This window comes from Ambystoma mexicanum, chromosome 6q (genome assembly GCF_040938575.1).
Source record: "Ambystoma mexicanum isolate Mex_15411 chromosome 6q, UKY_AmexF1_1, whole genome shotgun sequence".
Classification (NCBI taxonomy): Eukaryota; Metazoa; Chordata; class Amphibia; order Caudata; family Ambystomatidae; genus Ambystoma; species Ambystoma mexicanum.
The window spans coordinates 1,550,246,996-1,550,263,158 of NC_090937.1; positions in this window are offsets into that span (position 1 = coordinate 1,550,246,996).

The following is a 16,163-nucleotide window of genomic DNA, read 5'->3' on the forward strand; positions in this document are numbered from 1 at the left end:
ATGTTGTTTCAGTAATCCATAATGTGGCACCCTTTGACTTCCATGCACCCCATGCCCTCCAACAGACACTGGCCCTCCGGTCACTAATTAGGAGACACACTTCCTGGTGAAGGTGAAGCAGGATTCAGACCATGCCGGCGCAGTCAGCACGTAAGCATGAGCACTGTCTTGCATGTTGAGCATGCGTCATTGGTTCCCATGTTTGCTGCCTGTGTATTTTTACTCATATGTGCTTTGCATGCTACCATGCCATGATGGTTTGTTAAGTGGTACTCAGGTCACTGTGTTACCTCCCTCAATCAACACATCTATGCCTGCACCTACTGTGGTGTAGTGCATGCCATTGGCTATCTCCAGTTGAGGAAGTGTACTCCTTGATGTGTGTTTAACTTGGCCTTCCCTCTCACTGTCAATCTCTCTCCCTCTCTCTGTTGTGCTACTCTGCACTCACGGGCAGATCACAATCTATGCCCTTTCACCCTCTTGCACCCTGTGGTGCTTCTGCAGTGGGTGCTCTCTGCGCATTTTCATGATCGATTCATGTGTTTTCATGGATGTGCATGTTCTTTCTGTTGTTACTATGCATGCCATTGCATTTAGGGGATGTGTCTCCTGATGGGTTGCATCATATGCAAGGCAGGTGGGCACCCTGTGCAGATAAGTGAAGCACATTTCCAGATGCTTGTGTGGTGTTTGGCTGTGAGTCTTGCACTGTGTGTGATCACTTTGGATTGCTGTGGTGTTACTTGGGTGGATGGGAGTGGGTGGCAGGGCTGGCTGTTTGTGGCCTGTGACAGGTGTTGATGGTTGTGCTGGTGTGTGTCCCATTGCACTTTGACCATGTGTACCCGAGTGACACTTCACATCCCTTCCCTTGCAATGTTTATTGGGTAATGGATCAAGGGCACATTTGCCCTCTCTTGCTTAGGGTTCCACAATTATGTTGTGCAGCCCCAGTTACGAGCCACAACCATGGAACCATTGATGCACATTTTTGGGATGCTATGTTGTGAACTGGCACATTGCAGTGTTGGTGTTTTCACATGCATGTCCAATGCATGTTGCACCATGGTTGACTGCAGCTGGGTGCGTGGTACTGCTGCTTTCACCTGAATGCACAATTGGACCAATTGTATGCTATCACAATGAAGATGCATTGACCTTGCACTTTTACTTTGCATCCAACATTTAGCATGCATTTATCCTTTTTTGCAGTATCACATAGCGTTGTCTTGTCTGCTTATGTCTTCCATGGCAGTTGTCTCGGTGGCCAACCTTCCAGTCTGACATCGGCCTCTGTGAATTGATGCCTCAAGCATGATGCTACCTGCAGAGAAAGAGGTGAGTATTTGTGCACTGGCCTTCTTGTGCTTTGCATCATGGGCTCCCATTACTGTGTTCACTGCACTGTGCCAATACTACGCAGGTGATGGCATGCCTTGTCATGTCATTAATAGTCTTCCAGGGGTGTCCCTAAGTTTTTGGGGGCTCAATTATCTGCATATGTGATGTCTTATTATTTTCCTGCATCATGTTGACTGAGCCATCCGTTGTGTATGTGCCATCGTCTTGGAATGGGAATATGTGACTTGCACATTTGCTGCATGTCATTCAGGGGACAGGCAGTGTGGGGGTTGTTATTGTTTGTCAATATGTGGGTTTTGTGTGTTTGATTTGCATGCAGTGTCAGTTGTTGCTGCATGCGTGCTGGGACACATATTGATGGTTGTCTTGTGAGTTGTTGTTTGCATGTGTTGTATGTCACTGAGGGGGGCAGTGGGTCTCGAGTTGTTGGGTGCATGGATGTGTTGGCTGCACTCTGTTTCATTTTGCTCATTGTCTGCAGTTCCTTCCGTCAGTGAATGATGGCTATTTCATGGGATGAAATTTGACTGTCGACTGCATGCCAAGGGGACAGGTAAGATGTGCATTTATCTTGATCGTTAGGGAATGGTTACAATAGTTGCTGCATGTCTGGATGCAGCCATTCTGGTGTGTTACCCTCTTTGTCACAATTGTAAATTACCTCTTGTTAATTTGTGCTTTTGGGATGGGGTTTATTATGGTTGTGTTGCCCGATTGTTTCACATGTGTATTGTTACTGCACTACTGTTCTACATCCCAGAATCGGGACATGTTTGTGTGCATCATGCACATTCTAGGACATGTGTGCAGCAATATGCCATTGTGCTTGTATTTTGTGTCCATGTTAATTTTGTAGGCCATGTACAGCTTGGCATTTCAGACAAGATGATTCAGGATTTATCGCTGCTTATACATTTGACAGGTATGCTAGTTAGTCATATGGGATGTTTTTAGTGCCAAAGGGGTGATTTTATTAAATGGTTTGCATGGTGGTAGTGATGTCCTCCCTCTTCAATGGGTTTCTTTTGGAAACACAAATGAGATGTCTCATTTAGTTCTATGGGATGCACAACAATGTGCACTCCCAAGGCCACTTTCTCAGGGTGGTTTTGTGTGCACAGTGGATTGGCCCATTGTCATCATTGAATGGCACCTGGGATTTTGCAGGATCATTTGCACTCCACAGGGGAAGGATTTTAGGTGAAAAAAGATTGCACAAGCTGGGTATGTGCAGACTCTGCACGTGCCCTTTGCCCAGCCATACACAAGTGGTGTGCCTGTGGTTGTGGAAGGTGTGCCACCACCATATATACAGAGACGCCACGCCGTGTCACAACATTGTGCAGGATACATGCTGCCACAATGATCCTGCAGATTGCTGGTGGTCATATAGCGGAGTGGTCAAAGGAACGGAAATGTGACTTGAGCACTCCGAATCTGCACTTCGCTATGCCCCAAGTCGCAATATGGGCAGTATTTTACCTTACCTCGTCAGGTGTGTTGGGGTTGGGTATGGGCATCCTCATGTATGTGCTCAGAGGGTATGCACTGTCCCCTGTAGAGGTGAGAATGGTTGCCATTGTCATGTGTTGACAGTGTTTATTGGTCTTTGTGAAACATACATTCATATGCATGGCCATTCTTACTCACCAATGAGCCATGTGTTGCCATTCTTCCCAGCTTCCAGGGCCTGGTGTAGCAGAGACACCTGAAGATGTAACTAACATGTGTCCTACCAGGATAGTTGGTATCCACTTCAGTAATGATGCCCTTGGCATTACACACAACCTGAACATTGATAGAGTGCCAATGTTTCCAGGTTGCGGTAGATGTGCTATGTTGCTCTAGGTGGACGTAGAGCAACATGGGCGCAATCAATGACACCTAGCACTTTTGGGAAGCGCACCACCCCATAAAAGCCCTGGACCACGATTGCTTTTCTGATGGTGTTTTGGGCATATAGATATGCTGGTGGATAGAAGGACGTGCAGTTATGATTGCCAACACCTGGTGTAAACTGTGAGACTGTGTGGCCTGGGAGATGCCACCTGCTAAAGCGGTGGTCCGCTGTAATGAGCAAGTGGCCAAAAGATGCAGAGTAGTTAGCACCTTTTGCATGGGCTCAGTGCTTGTGAGCACATGGTGGGTGATGTGAGGTAATCTTCCCACTCCGTGAACAGGTATAGGATGATAAGGATGGGGGGGCTATACCTGCCATTGGCCTGGCCATCAGGCATCCCAAAAAGGTTGGTCCTTGGGTAGAAGATCCGGGCCCTGGCCATCCTCCTCCTGTGGTGTCCCTGGATGATTGCTGGAATAAATGGTGCATTCATCATGGTTGTATCCGTGCGTTTGTTGACCGTGTGTGATTTTTATGCATTTGTTAGTGTGTGTGTTGACATTTATGCCTGCTATCACATGGCGTAGGTGTTTCTTGTTTTTGTGCATGCTTTTTTGCAACCCGGCGTTCACAGTTCAATTCCATTAATACATTTGTTTTGTGCGCGTATGGGCGATGCGATTGTTTGACGGTGTAACGTCCCTCGTAACGCCTACATTATGCTTGTTCTTCCTCATTCCATGTGTTCTGCCCCCTTTTTAGCTGGCTGCGCAGGCCCGGCTGGCCCTTCATCGGGTTGCAGTGACGTGGTGGACCCGCGCGGTCCCGGGTAAGTCCTGCGCATTGTTTTCATGTAATTTCGTGTGCAAATCCCTTTTTTTTACCTGCAGATTATTCCATGATTCAGTCCCATACAAAGGACTGTGTAACACAAAACTCGACTGAAGCAATGACATTCAGAAAATATATTTTTGTAGGCTATAATACCTGACGCATCTAATTATAAGACAATATTGATGCATGCACTCTACCATGACTTTTTACTAGATACTCATCCCAAAAAAGGTGAGAGATGTTTCCATTTCTTTCATAATGATTACATGGTTTTATTGATTTAATTAATTTATTTTTGCATTTATAAAGCACCACAAACCTGTGGGCATCAGGGCGCTATTAATAGGGAATAGAATAGGTATAAGTCATGGGTTAAAGCTTATATCTCCATAAGCTGAACATTGAGAGAACATTATAGATAATAATTAAGTGTTGGCTAGGAACTATGAGGTGTCCTCTGATTTTTTCACTGATCACAAAGAATTTCAATATTATCCCAAAAAAAGTGCAGGGTGACTCCTGCCCCCTGTCTTTCCTGCAACCCTCTTCTATATATGAAACCCAAACTGTAGTTCTGTGGTAGAAAAATAGTGGTAAACAAATTGGCCCCAAAAGGTTCGGCAAAGTTGCACTCGGGAAAAGTGAAGAATACTGTTGGCTCAACTGATCACTTACACATCATGTACCATTTCTTTGGCATGAAATAATATTTATAATTTAGTAAAAATGAGTAACTAAGTGCATAATAATATGGTGCGCTAATTCGACATACATATTTTTGTCTAGGTATTTGATAACAAGCCAAGACCATGAAAAAAGCACACAAAGTGGAAGAAACATATTCCAAGCAGTGTGAACCAACTGTTAGGATTTAGTTAATGCAGTAGACAATCTGAAGATCAGATCAATGCAGCACAAGATCAAACTAACTGTGAGACCACCATGTAGATTCATGTATGACTTGATTAATGTCACAGAGTAAGATACAATTAATAAGTATTTGTGGGGTGCATTTACAGCCCCCAAACAGAAATCCCCTTAACCTAAAAACCGTATTAAACATTGCCTCCAAAAACGGCTGTGTTCTGCTTCCCTGGCAGATGTGTGGCGAGCATTTGAACACTTCACCAACAACGGCTCTGCATTTGCTTTTCTTTCATCTGAATAATAAGAAAGTCTGCCCTGCATTCAGAACAGCTCTGCGGTTGCTTTTCGTGCATTTGAATAACAAAAAGTATGCACTACATCCAAACCGGCCTTGTTTTACTGTTAATTCACAAGAGGGTCAAGGACTTCTACTTTGCAAACCGACACAGCTTTTTTTCCCTTTCATGTGAAACGCAATGCTCAAAACACTGCAAATGAAAAAAAACGGCTTGGCTTTTGGCTTTTCCTTTTTATTCCGTGCCAAATCAAAGAACCTTGTGCAGTACCCCTCACTGTAAATGGACGAGCAGCAGATACAAATCAAAAGAATCCCATACCCACAGAACAGCATTTCAAACGTTAGATGAAAAATGTCTTGCACACATGTTCTAAATAAAAGAAATTACTTTAAAAAACCTTTGTGAAAGGGATCTTTGCTTGCATAGAAAATGTCAGTGAAATATGCTGTGGGTGGAGCATTGAATAAAGCCATGTACATTATGTTCTCCCCCACAAGACTTCCATCACCTTGAGGCTCAGAATACCAGAAAAAACAGTTTTTGGTCTCAGGCACAATTGAAAGCCTTGCCTCCCACTGGAAGTCGCACCAATAAGTGAACCATTCCGCAGTGCCAGACTAGAAGGCAGCATTAGCAAGGAGTACGAAGAAAGCAAGTGTGGCTAGTGCATGACCAAGAGATGAGAGTTCCTCCAGCACCCACTACCAAGGACAAACTGACAAACTTCAGAGGGCGTAAAAAGTCCTTTGTTGAAAACTGAGCCAGAGGGACACATTTGGCTGTGGGGCATGAAGAACCACCCTCCCATATGTGCTAGATCCTCCAAATTGACATTAAAGCATTTTTTTCCCAGAACTCAGAATAAGAAATAATTTAGTTTCATGATATTTTTACATGTGATTTCCAGAGGGTTATACAAGGGGGAATTGTACTAGACACAGTGGACACACAGAATTCGGGGAGATAGGAGGAGGAAGGAGAGGAGGCAGCTGATCCCATCCAAGGGAGTGCAGAGACCAGATCACCTTGCCTAGCTGTCCAGAGGGTCCGGAGATCCAGCTGACTTTCCAGAATCCCAAACCAAGTCTTAATTCGTAAGTAGCAAATAACCCCAGTACCAAATTGCATACCCCTCTCCTTTTGGAACATTGCATCCCATTGAAAATCCCATTGAAAGTACCAAATTGCCAGTATAATTCATTCACCTTTCCATAGAAGAATCTGCATTAGCCTGTGTATGTTAGCATATTCATTTGATACATCTTTCAGTTGTCTGTATAAGTGCTTAGTATAATTTTGAAATAAATTAATTAATTCCCCCATTGAAATTCACACTCAAAATTGTTGCCATTCGAAATCAACAATCTCGTCGAGTGGATTTATTAACTATAGTCATTAAAGTATAGCCTCAACAGAATTAGTCTCTGTGTACCTGAAAATGAAATTTTCCCATGTATTGTGTGCAATACCCCACAAACTCCTAACTTGCATCTGTCCTATTAAAAATCATAACTGTAGTCACCTTGAGAGCAATCCCTTTTTCTAGCAGCTTACCTGCTATGTACTTCTGTCTTTGTCCGTGAAAACCAATTTCCAATTTTGACAGCTAAACCCCTTCCTTAGCTGCCTGTCATTGCAAATCCTGTGTAAAATGAATTTCCATTTGCCTTTTGTATTTTTCTTTTGCATTTACTGTCTCCCCAAATTCAATTTCCTACCTTATTTCCATGTTGTCCTGTGCACGGATGTCATGCACCTGCAGTGGCATATTTGGCAACGCTGGAAGTATCCGTACAGAACTGTACAACATGTTGGATTTGGCCCTAGAATTCATAGTGATGGTCTAGACTTCATTCAAGATGGCCGCTAAACGTCACTATATCAACACACTATGCAGTCCACGTAGTGGGTTGTATCCGTCTTGCTTCCGGGTATTCTATGCTGCTTTCTGCGGTTTCCCATCCTTCCTGCGTAGCAATCTTTCACTGTTCCTCCTCGCTCCTCTATCCTGTGCCCGTCAGCCTTCACCTCCAGCTTTTTTCTTTCCTTTCGGCTCCCTTTGATTATTCTAGTTGACGGCGAGCCGCAGCTCGTTTGCAGTTCATTCTCCTTTGGTTTCAGCTTGCCGTTTCTCCCTCGCTCCCTTCAGCTTCTACGCTACTCATAAGTAGTTACTTTTATTCTGTATATCTGTACAACCTATAACCATTCTGGTATTCTTTCTGTCACTTGCTCCGTCTGTGCTCTTTCTGCTTTACTCTGCCTACCTTTGGTTCCTTCTTCCTGTTCACCCATCGCATCAGCAGCTCCATTTACAAACCCACTGACATGTTCCTCAGTTTTGGACTAGATTTCACATGTAGAGGAATTTCAACAAACAGTGCTACCCAAGACTTAAGGATTGTGCCATCAGCAGGGTTTTTTGGTGCCATCAAGCTTTTTCCCTGCAATTTGGGTTTGGCTCCCTGGGGTTCCCTTTGGGCTAGGACTTCAGATCCTGCAAAGCTGGCCTGCGGGGGAGCCAGACCGTACCTTCACACCAAGAAGGAAAAGAAGAATTTACTGAAATACCCTACCCCTATGTAGCTTTATGTGATGTCCAACAAACATAGCCTTGTATTTGCCATGCTTACTTTGAAACAGCTTAACTCACTCAGTTATCATTGCATTGATCAGCCTCCCTCTATAAGTGCTGTGTAGTTGTTGCATGCCTCCTCTCACCTTCTTAGTATTATTGCCACTTGAGGACAGCCCTTCCCGGTCTGCTTGCCTCCTCGCGTGTATCTAGCCTTTTGTTAGATGCCTAGCCAGTCGCCGAGCAATTCCGAAGCCACCTTCACAAGCCCACTTCTCCGCCGCTACGAAAGTCAGAACTCTACGTATACTTACCCATAAGTACTTTAATGGCCATGACCTTATCTCGAATGCCGCATTTTGCTGTGCCCTACCCTTTCAAGTTGTTGCATTTGCTGCTGCCTCATTTTGATTTTCTGCACTGTATTGTATGCTACCCCATGACCCTTTATCTTTATCTCCGCATTGTGTTGCTGTCCCACTTTGAACAGATGTTGCACGGTGCTCCTGCCTTACGCTGATCTGCTGCACTGTACTAACACTTATATTGAATGCAGCTCTATGACCTTATCCTAATTCCGCATTGTATCGCTACCCTACTCTGATTAGTTGTTGCATTATATTGTAGCTCCATTTTGATTTGCTGCACTGTACCACTGCCCTATCCTGATTTGCTGCACTGTACTAATTGGTCCTATATTGAATGTTGCCGCGTGACTCTATCCTGAATGCTGTATTGTACTGCTGCCATACATCAAATGCTTTACTATACTGATGCCACTACCTCAAATGCTGTTTATGCCTAAGCACTTCTGCCACCCCTAAGAGCTGCCTCACGCTGGTACTAATACCTCTTATATTAGATCACCATTGGCCCTAGGTACCAGCTGCCTTGAAAGTGACACAATCACTAATTACTAGCATGCTTATTACAGCCACCAGCCAGACTACTGGCATTGTATGTCTCATACAGAGCCTTATATTGTACCTTATGAGACTTCACATAACATATACGACCCTTGAGAGTCTATCCATAATGGCACCCACCTATCTGTCCAGCAACACCACTACCAAACAACTCTCAGTTACGAATGACTATAAACACCTAGCAATACCGAGCAATCCCTGCACTACCAAGGCTAGGAATACTCGTCTCAGAGCTAGGTTAGCCAAATATTCGAGCCGCCTATCAGCTCACTTCCGTCCACTGTAGGAAAAAGGACACCTAAAACTCTGCCTAACCCAATGCTTCTAGCACTAATATAGCACACAACGGCCCTCCTAGGACAAAAAATTGCATAGCCCAGAACCACAAACCTAAATTCCACCCAGTTCCCCTCCCAACCACTATAACAGCCATGAGCCCTCCTATCAAAGGAGCCCTAATAAACTCTAGATCGTTAGTAGCACACGTCACGGAAATTGCTGACCTGATCTTGAGTGCCGATCTAGACTTCCTCGCCATCACCGAGACCTGGCTACACATTGCAGCAGGCCCTGACGGCTACATCATTCTGAGACAAGACAGACAAGAGTCTAGAGATGTTGCTATAATTTGAAAATGCACCTCTCTATGAGATTAGCCACCCGAATCGACACTCAATCTTATGAAGCATTATCAGTCAAAGTACCTTTGACTAATGCCCAAACCCTTAATATCCATCTGATATATCGCCCCCCAGGTCCAATGAGGACATTTGAGGAGGATATCATCACCATTCTATCCAGCAACCTTAAAAGCTCAACGCAAGTACTTCTACTTGGAGACTTCAATTTGGGCTTCAATGACCCCTCAGACCAGCCTGCATTAGCAACGGCAAATATTCTATCAGAACTTGGCTTCACTCAGAGAAGTAAAACATCCACCCACAACAAAGGTAGAATACTAGATTGGGTGGCAGACTACAACCGCCATGCCAATATCCTCTCTATCTCACTGCTAGCCTGGATTTACCACTACCTACTCTCATTCATGCTCTCTACCAACAGACCCCCGTCTATACCCGCCACCAGGGCTCCACCCACACTAACTAGAAATAAAAAGAGTATTACAGTGGATAGACTTATCCCTGCCTTACTCCCTACCCTTAACTCATTGCCCAACAGCACTGACTCAGAGAGTCTGGTCAAGGAGTACACTAAAATTATGGCCTCCTCCCTAGACCTGATCGCCCCCATCAAACTTAGACCAAGTAAACCAAAAATCCATCTGAACAAATGGCTTACAACATTTCTAAAAAACCTAAGGCAACAAAAAAGAAACTGCGAGGCTGCGTGGAAAACACTACCTTCAAAAGCCAACAAACTCAAGCTCATCAAACTGTCATCCCTCTACAAAAAAGAAATATGTCTTGCTAAACGAATATCCTACGACACTTGCATATCACAAGGGAAATCCAATATGAAGGAATTATTTACCATTCTCAAAGAAATAGAGATGCCTATAGCAATACCAGACACCTGCGCTAAGGATAGCAAATGGTGCTCAGACATCCAACATGTGCTAGCTAATAAAATATCCAACTTACAAAATAAAATATTTAATAAAAGAGCTTCTCTGAAGGACTCATCCTCACCTCAAATAATAGGGAATACCAACAAAGTCCAACCTACCCGGTTCAATTTCGCCAAAGTATCTATTCTTGAGGTGGAAAGAACCATCCTGACTCTCAAACCATGCAATTGTCAGTGTGATCTTTGTCCAGCACAGTTAATCAAGGATGCGGCTCGTGATCTATCACCATTTATAACTAAGCTTATCAATACATCCTTTGCAACCGGCACCATCCCCACCAACCTAAAACAATCATGGGTACTCCCACTCCTGAAAAAACTGACCCTAGAGCCATCCACACCTACTAAATATAGGCCAATCACAACAGTGCCCTTTCTATTAAAGATTCTGGACAAGGTGGCCTATATGCAAATACAAAAGTATCTGGAACTACACCACCTACTAGGAGCCAGACAATCAGGCTTCCGTCCACAACATGGAACGAAGACGGCCCTCATCGATCTTAAAACCCAACTCGATGAGCTTAGGGACAATGGCAAATCAGCCCTACTCCTCCTTCTAGACCTGTCAGCTGCATTCGACTTGGTTGATCATACAATTCTATGCAACCATCTCGACACTGCAGCACAATTCTCCAAGGACGCCATAACCCGGATCAGATCCTTCCTAAGTGGCAGAACAATGAGGGTCTTTTCGCCCTTAGCAGCAGCAGACCCCATACCCATCACAGGGGTCCTGTGTCTCACCCACATTGTACACCATTTTTACCAAGCCCCTTTTCGACGACCTGGACCATTTCGGTGTCAACTACACTAACTATACAGATGACACCCAGATCCTCCTCCCACTTTTAGCGGATTTGTCCTTGGTAAACAGAGTGTACATCATCATCCAGGCATGGATGGCCATGCATGGTCTATGCTTGAATGATGATAAAACAGAACTCATCATCCTGGGCACCCCTAATAACTTAAAAAAACTAGGATCAGACTATTCCTCATTCATAATTGACGGCAACTGCATTAAAGTAGCACAGAAGGTAAAACCACTAGGTTTTTATCTTGACTCTACCCTCTCCTTTGCCAAACAGGTTAACTCACTAGCTTCCACTACAGCCTATATGTGTAAACTTATTAGAACCTTTTCTCTCCAAGAGCAACTGCACTATCCTGGCCAGAGCCCTCATCCTGTCCCGCCTGGACTACTGCAACGCCCTTTACCTAGGCTCTACAAAAGCCACCGTTAGAAGAATCCAAACACTACAAAACAACGTCAGAACAACTGGCTCCGAGCTAATGACAAAATCCTCCTAAAAACCTTGTCACTCACCCATAAATCCCTGAACGAAGCTGCCCCCATCTACCTGTCTGAGAGATTCCACAAACAGACTTCCCTAAGACTATCCAGATCAGCCAATAAAGATTGCCCGTCCATCCCCAGATTCAAACTCTTTACAATTGGTGGTAACAGCTTCCCAGTGAAAGCAGCCAAATTATGGAATTCCTTACCTCCTACACTGAGATTAGACCAATCTTACCGAAACTTTAGAACCAACATTATCCTGTGGCTGAAATCTAATGAACTCTAAATTTCATGACACAGAATCCTGCAGCGTAACTATTAATGACTCTCTGCTAACGTTATATAACGACACAGCCTGCCTTGAAATACCTCTATCTTTGCGACTCACTACCAGCTAGCCCCACAATGTTAACCATAAACTTTCTACACACTACTTGTAATAGTTGTAAATATCTATGTATATCCTGTACTAACTGCAAATACCTGTATATACCATTTCTGTAAATATTTTATGTAAGTAATTGTTTTGATACTATGCTCTTGTAACTAAACTTCGCATATTCTTGTAAATGCTGCGCCCTGATACCCCTGGGTCTGAAGCACATTATAAATAATAAATAAACAAACAAACAAACAAACAAGATCAAGAAAGTTAAGGAGCCACAGAGGATACAAGACAAGTCTTCATCCGAGACTCTAAAGGTCTCCACAGAAGAAAGAGGTGAGAAGGGGTCACGGGAGACAGAATACAAAACCCGAAAACAAAGATGGCTTCCCTGGAGAAATACCAGGAGATGGTAGCCCCTATCCAAGGACTGACTGCAGAAGTCCAGAATGTACGTGCAGAAAACGCTGTATTGAAACAGCAGGTGGCCAATTGGGATGTGGCCAGAGGAGGTTTGCCTCATATCCCCTTATCATTCGGGAAGTATGATGGTAACCCTCAAGCTCTTAAGGAGTTCATAGATGCCTGTCAAGTATATTTTACTTTCTGACCCAAGACCTATGAAACTGCCAGGTCCCAAGTAAGATTTGTAGTTTCAAACCTTGCAGGTAATGCCCTGGCTTGGGCAACCCCTCTGGTAACTAGCAATGAACCAGCTCTACAGGATTTCAATCAGTTTATACAACAATTCCGTACCAGATTTGAGAAAGACCGGAAGTTCAATTTTCTTCACATGAAGCAATGCTTGACCACTGTCAAGGCACGACTGATGTCCTCACTTATGTATCAAGCTTCCAGAAGCTCGCAGTAGAGGCTGGTTGGCCGGACTCTGCTCAACAGACATTATTCCGGAGAGGTCTCCATGAGGACTTAAAGGATGAATTAGCAAGGGTGGCTGGACCGACAACTTTTCATGACCTAGTGACTCTAACTTTACATATTGAATACCGCTTAACGGAGCGTCGGCAAGAAAGAAGAGGTCGTACCTACCCTCCTATGACCAGCCTTCTCCCTCAAACCAAGGAAGGGGGCCCTCCAGATCGACCTACTGAAGAACCCATGCAGATCTGACTCACCCGGGGTCCCTTGACACCTGAAAAACATCTGCGGAGAAGAGCTGTGGGACTCTGCATGTATTGCGGATCTGCTAAACATTTATTAAGAAACTGCCCAGAAGTACCACCTAGAAGGCAGGTAAACTACAGCCCCCGATCCTATGCAGGGGAGATATCGGGGGAGACCACTGCAATCCCTGAAACCACACCCAAACAATAAGACCTGAAGAAGACATAAGATTGATGGTTTTTTCAGTAAGCTTACAGATCAACCCCAGGAGAACTATCAATGTGTTAGCCATGCTAGATTGTGGAGTGGCCATAAACTTTATAGATGTGAACTGGGTAAAGGAACAAGGCATTCCCCTAACCACTAAGCAAAGGCTGATTCCGGGATTCCACTTTCCTCCGGTCCCATCGTCATGGAGACAGAAGCCCTTCAGCTGTATATGGGAAGACATCAGGAATAACTAGGGTTCGACATCATCCGTGCGGCGCACTTTCCATTAATTTTGGGAATCCCATGGCTCCGCAAGCACAATCTCAGGATTGACTGGAAGTAGAACATCCTAAATTTTGACTCCGCCTACTGCTTTCATAACTGCCTACCTCACTCAGAGATTGAAGATAAGCATCAAGGACAAGCTGTTCCTTTGACACATCCTGTGGTATCAGCATTTCCTCCATATTACCTCCAGTTTTCAGTCTTTGAGGACAAGAAACCTAGACTGCTGCCTTCGCACAGACCTGAGGATTGCTCAATAGACCTACTGGAAGATTCTACTGTACCTTTTGGGCGGATGTACCCCATTTCTCTTCCAGAGAAGAAGGCACTCCGTGATTACCTAGATGACAACTTACAGAATGGGCTAATCACTGAGTCTAGGTGTTCAGGAGGAGCATCTCTCTTTTTCATTTAAAAAATGTGTACTACAGAACTAAGACCCTGTATAGACTACCGGGGTCTCTACAGCTTAACCAAGAGAGATCGATACACTTTGTCACTCATACGGGACATATTAGAAGCAGTGCAAGGTTCCATGATCTTTACCAAGCTGGACCTCAGGGGAGCCTACCATCTCCTGAGGATCAAAGAAGGGAACGAATGGAAGACCGCCTTTCATACCCCATTGGGTCTCTCCGAATATAGTGTAATACCTTTTGGCCTCGTAAACGCCCCTGTGATTTTCAGAGATTAATAGACAAGATCCTCTCAGACCTCTTGTTTAGATCTGTAGTGATATATCTGGACGACATACTGATCTTCTCATCTTCCGAGAAGGAACACTATGGTCATGTCACAGAGGTTTTATGGTGTCTTCTCTACAACGATCTCTATGCCAAACCTGAGAAATGACAGTTCCATGTTCCCTCAGTATCTTACTTGGGATATATCCTGTCAATTGAAGGTCTACACATGGATCCCTGTAAGGTCGATGCCATACTCGGATGGACAATACCCCAGAATGTGAAGGAAGTACAAAGGTGTCTATGCCTTGCTAAATTCTATAGACATTTCATTCCTCGCTTTTCAGAGATCGTCTTGCCTATTACAGCCCTACTTAAGAAGGGAGTGGTGTTTCACATGGATACTAATGCCTTAGAAGCTTTTCAAAGACTGAAGACCTTGTTTTCTACTGCACCAGTTCTAGTCCAACCGGATCAGTTCTGCCAGTTTATCCTGGAAACAGATGCTTCCGACAGTGCCCTGGGCGCAGTGTTACCCCAAATGACTGCGGATAAGCAAGAACATCCCATCGAGTACTACTCGAGAACCCACACAGCCAGTGAGAAGAATTACACTGTACTCGAGAAGGAGCTGCTTGCTATCAAGCCCGCCTGTGAAGAGTGGAGACATTTATTGCAGGGTACCGCCCAGCCCTTTTTGATCAGAACCGATCATCGCAATTTAAAGGTGCTTCAACAGTTGGAATGTACAAATGCGAGACATGCTAGGTTGGCCTATTATTTCTCTCAATATGACTTTCAACTTACCTGCATTCCAGGGTCCCAAAAAAAGGTGTCTAATGCTCTTTCCAGAAGCCCGAGACTGCCTATTGAGAAGACTCGGAGTGGAGAGCTACTCTTACCGGATAAGAAATTCATAATCCATGTATCAAATTTTCTTCAGGCTGTCAGAGAAAGTGTCCGTAACACTGATACTTTCTCACTTCAGCTGATCCCGAGGGATGGGTTACTGTTTCATGATTCTGCATTATACTTTCCAATCAAACCTTTGCAAGAGACTTTTCTCTCCTGGTGTCACGAGTCTCCCTTAGCAGGGCATAAGGGGCAAAAGGGTACGCTAGATCTTTTAAAACGAAGTTTCTGGTGGCCTACTGTAACTAAGGATGTTACACAATACGTTTCTTCATGTCCTATCTGTGCCTCTAGTAAGGTGGCCAGAAGACGTCCTATTGGTCAGCTACAACATCCTCCTTTACCATCTCATCCCTGTGAACATGTTTCCACTGACTTTATTGTGGACCTTCCATTCTCCAAAGGACATTGGGCCATAATGGTCACTGTAGATTCCTACAGCAAACTGGCCCATTTCTCTGCCCTACCCAGCTTACCATCAGCTCCAGAAATGGCATTTGTCTTCCTCAGAGAGATAGTCAGTTTACATGGCATTCCTAAGACTCTGGTTTCTGATAGAGGATCCCAATTCACCTCGAAATTTTGGTCAGTCTTATGTAATCAATTGGGAATCCAACGTGCCCTCTCCTCAGGATTCCATCCTCAAAGCAACAGCCAGACTGAACGTCTCAATGCTACCGTCAAGCAGTATTTACGCTGTTTTTGCAATCACAAACAGGACAATTGGTCATCATTGCTACCATTAGCAGAATTTTCATACAACAATGCCTACCATACAGCCATCCGAATGAGTCCTTTTTTTTTGCACCTTTGGCTATCACCCCCCAACGCCTTCCTTGGGAAGGATTTACCACCACAAATACACCTTCGGTGGACCAACTGCTTCATAGCATCCAAGAAGCCCATAAGGATGCCAGAACGTCTTTGGAGGAGAGCAGGAAAGGATTTAAGAATTTGGCAGATCTAA